Genomic DNA, 4,137 nt, shown 5'->3' with positions numbered 1-4,137 from the left:
CTCCTCTCTCTCTCCCCCTTTCTATATTCCATCCTCTGTATGAAAAAAAAGAGATAATAGTCTACTTGGAGTGGTTGATTGTTGTAGACACTGGTGGCAAAAAAGTAAGTATATAATATTGATTTAAGAAAACATGGAAGTCATAGTTTCTCAGTTGCCCAAGTCATTGAATAATAGGCACTTTGACTACAGATTTTAAAGGAGTGTTAATTAAGTATATTATATTGACACACAGAATAGATATGCCCTGGTCTTTCACTGGACACAATAAAAATAACTATGCCTTTGTGTCCTGGGCAGAAGGGAGTCCTGTGTCAGCACTGCCAGTACATTGGTTATAAAGAGTTGTGTTCAGGAAGTCAGTCGTAAGGACAAGATGAGTCAGTGGGCAGCACATATAACTTACCATGAGTTTGAGTCTGGGCACCACATGGGAGTCCCATGGATAGCACTGTGGTAGCTCCCCTGATGTGGCAGAATGATGATGTGATACTCCTCTTCTCTCCTGTCCCCCAGATAGTGAAGAAAGAAAAAGGGCCAAAGAGGTCTCTCAGTAGTGTTATCTGCCACACATGAACCCATAAATTGATGTTGCATATGTACAAGGCTCAGAGCTCATTTCTGGCACTACATTAAAACAAATGAATAAGCAGGAAGTCAGCAAGCAGAGTGTTCTTGTGCAGTTAAATCACTTGTAAGGACTGACAAAGTTGCTCACTTGGATAATGCAGAGCTTTGCCACATGTGTGACCCAAGTTTGAGCCCGGGCCCCCATAGCATTAAAGAAAGCCTCAGTTCTCCGGTCTCTCTCACTCTTTCTACTTCCGCCCATTAAAAAGAAAAGTCATTCCAGCCTTTCCTTAAAATCATAGAAAATATGGTAATAGTAACTTTGTAAGTTTAGGTAGGCATTACCTTTAAAATGATGTACTATACTCTGCACAGAAGAAAAAAAGTACTGAACTAATCCACCAGAACCTGTAAGTATATATGTTAAGCCAGCCAAGATGTCATTATCCCCTTGTCTGTCATGAAAAGTTGTCCTGCTCTCCTGCATGAGGATGAATTGGAGCCCCCCTGGGGTGACAGTTCAAGTGGTATCACTGAGTTCTGATCCTAATACTCAATAGGGGACAGAATCTATGCTGATTTGATAGGATTGTCACAAGGATGAAGTGAAACTGTGGCTGTACCGCATACAGCATTTAGAGAAGCTCCGGAGGTGACTCAGCAGGTAGAACACAGATAGGACAGAGAGAAATGGAGAAAGGAGGGGAAGACAGAGAGGAGGAGAGAAAGATAGACACCTGCAGACCCGCTTCACTGTCTGTGAAGCGACTCCCCTGCAGGTGGGGAGCCGGGGGCTCGAACCGGGATCCTTATGCCGGTTCCTGCACTTTGTGCCACATGCGCTTAACCTACTGTGCCACCGCCCGACCACCTTGTCATTTTTTAATTTGACCTTTATTAACAGATACTTGCAGCTTGTTGAATTTTTTTTTAAATCAAGTTGTAAACTTTTATTACAAATTAAAAATGAGGTTCTTAAAAATCTCAACTTGACCAGATATGAAATAATTTAAAAACCTTTAAAGATTTACTGAGAAAAACCAGGCCTTTAAAAACACACACACACACACACACACACACACACGTTTGCCATTACCAAAAAGAGACATCTTTAGGTAAAAATAATAAAAACCCCATGCTGCATAGATAATGCAGATAGTCTGGTTATCTGCTCAAGGGGCAAAAAGCAAGCACTTAAGGTCTTCAGCTCATTCCTGTTGTTGAAACCATGTCCGTTCCTTACATTGAACCATTTTACTGTTACCATAACCTTCGTTGCCTTGACCTTCTTGTCCCTGCCAGCAGGCGCCACCGATGTGAGGCTGCCTGGTCAGCCGCTCCCTGTGCCACTGCCATTGTACCAGGCTTGGTGTCGGTGGAGCCGAGGGCAGGGTCAGCTGGCAGCTGCTGGGTCTCGGCCACCCTGCTCATGGTTGTGGTGATGGCGACTGGGGCCAGCTGCTGCAGCTGCAGCTTCTCCCAGGGTGTGATGGTAACTAGGTGGCGGTGGCGGTGGGGCTGCTCAGGGCTCTCTGCGGTCAGCTCTCAGCTTGTCATTTTTAAGCCAGGTTGTAGTAGGAATGAACATGTCTGGCTCCACTCAGAAACATTTCTTTTTAATATTTACTATGGCTTTCAATTTCCCATCCTTTCCCATCCAAGTTCAGCTCATTAGCAAATCCTGTAACAAGTCTAGAATGAAATTTTCAAGAGAAAATGATCTTGTCTCCTACTTCAAAAAGCCTAAAGATTCAGTGGAAAGACAGAGGTATTTATTCCTTCTAGCGTAGGTGATTGTCTTATGATTAATAAAGAAGTAGCTACAATTCAAGGGCCAGAGGGTAAGCTATTGCCCAGGGGTTCTGTTCAACATTTTGTTAATTAGGAAATTCCTGAGCCCAATTAGTCAAGTAATGATTTGAATATTTTCTTTGTAAATAGATTTAGGTAAATTAGTTCTCCTCCAGGACCATATTTAAAGCTGAATCTCCATCAAAATCCAAAGGCACACATCTGTGAAAAATGGCAAAAAAGGCTCCCAAGTTCTAGGTTTAATCCACCATACCACCATAAGCCAGAGTTGAGCAGTGCTCTGGTAAAAAAAAATAATAATCTAAATAAAAAATAAATCTACCATCCTCAAAGTATGTCTTTGGGGGAAAATAATTTCATGGGAGGAGAAGAATGGAGATTCCTTTTGAGAGATAAGAACAACTTTTTGGGAAAATTTGACCAGTGAGGGAAGCAGAATTTTATGTGTAGACATGTTTATTTTTTCACCATGTCTCTTCTGGCTAACATCCTAGCTGGCCTTCTGTTACCCCTTCACAATGTCCTCGGTGTTAACTATTTAAAGATGGCATCGAAGAACACATGGTGAGTTCCTCACCATTTCTTAATCTCATATGTGAAGGTGGTGTGCATATTACTAATCGCCACTTATTTTTCTCTAATCTGTCTTTCTAATGCCTACTTAAGCAGTATCTGAAGAACTCAGATGGGTAGAGGATAATATTACCTGTTTGGACACCAGAGAACATTCATATTTAATCTTTTTTCCCCCCTTCTTTCTCTCACTCATTCATTGGCCCATGTACTCCCAATGTGCAGGTGTTTAAAATCCCTGAAAATCATGCTTTCTCTTCATTTTTTTTGCTGAGTTTATGTGTGAAGAAATATATTATTTTAAATGTCTGTTTTCTTTTTTATAAATTTTATTTTTGAAAGAGATGCAGAGACACACACAGAGAGAAACCCATATTTAATTTTAAATGTCTTTCTTTCAGAAATGTTTCTTTTTAATATTCTATTTACTTATCTATTACCTGGGTAGAGACAGAAATTGAGAGGGAAGCAGGAGATGGTGAGATTAGAGAAAGGACAATTAGGAAAGTGCCCTTCATTTTCCAAGGATGCCAGTTTTGACCTGTGAACTTCTGACCTGCATGTGGTGTGCAGGTGCCAGTGTCAGCAGAATGAGTGACTATTCCATGAACTATTGTCCCCACATTTGGCTTCTGTCTGGGAAGTGCTGGCTAAGGAGTAAAAGGCTAGTAGCTGAGGAACTAGTGTGGGAGAGGCTTCACCTTGAACTTTGCTGTGAAGTGTGCTGATGACAGTAACAGCCATCCAGAAATCAGAAGTGCACCATCTCTAGTCTCTGCTACTGTCTCCTCCTGTGCTGACTTCAGACTCAGCCATGTACTTGCTCTGGCCCCCGGGACATTGACAGGTGGGAATCAGTAGAGTCCTCAGTGCCTGTCTGGCTGTGGGGAGCCCTACTTCCAGCACTGAGGAAGCTAGGTGCCACCCTGTGGAGGCCTGGGGAACAGGCAAGACACACATAGTAGCTCCAGTGGAGCTGTTAGCTGCCTGCAGACACACGTGACCTCAGCTGATGCAGAGCTGCCCTGAGGAGCCCACCAAGGGCTGATCAGACCCCGAGCAAAGAGAGGGGTCATCTAAGGCACAGAGTCAAGAAGTGATATTTATTATAGTAATAAGCAAGAAAGTACAGTAAAAGACTATATAACTACATATATACCATGAAAAGAATAATAAGTGAGA

Source organism: Erinaceus europaeus (genome assembly GCF_950295315.1).
Source record: "Erinaceus europaeus chromosome 6 unlocalized genomic scaffold, mEriEur2.1 SUPER_6_unloc_1, whole genome shotgun sequence".
Classification (NCBI taxonomy): domain Eukaryota; kingdom Metazoa; phylum Chordata; class Mammalia; order Eulipotyphla; family Erinaceidae; genus Erinaceus; species Erinaceus europaeus.
This window is presented reverse-complemented; position numbering follows the sequence as displayed.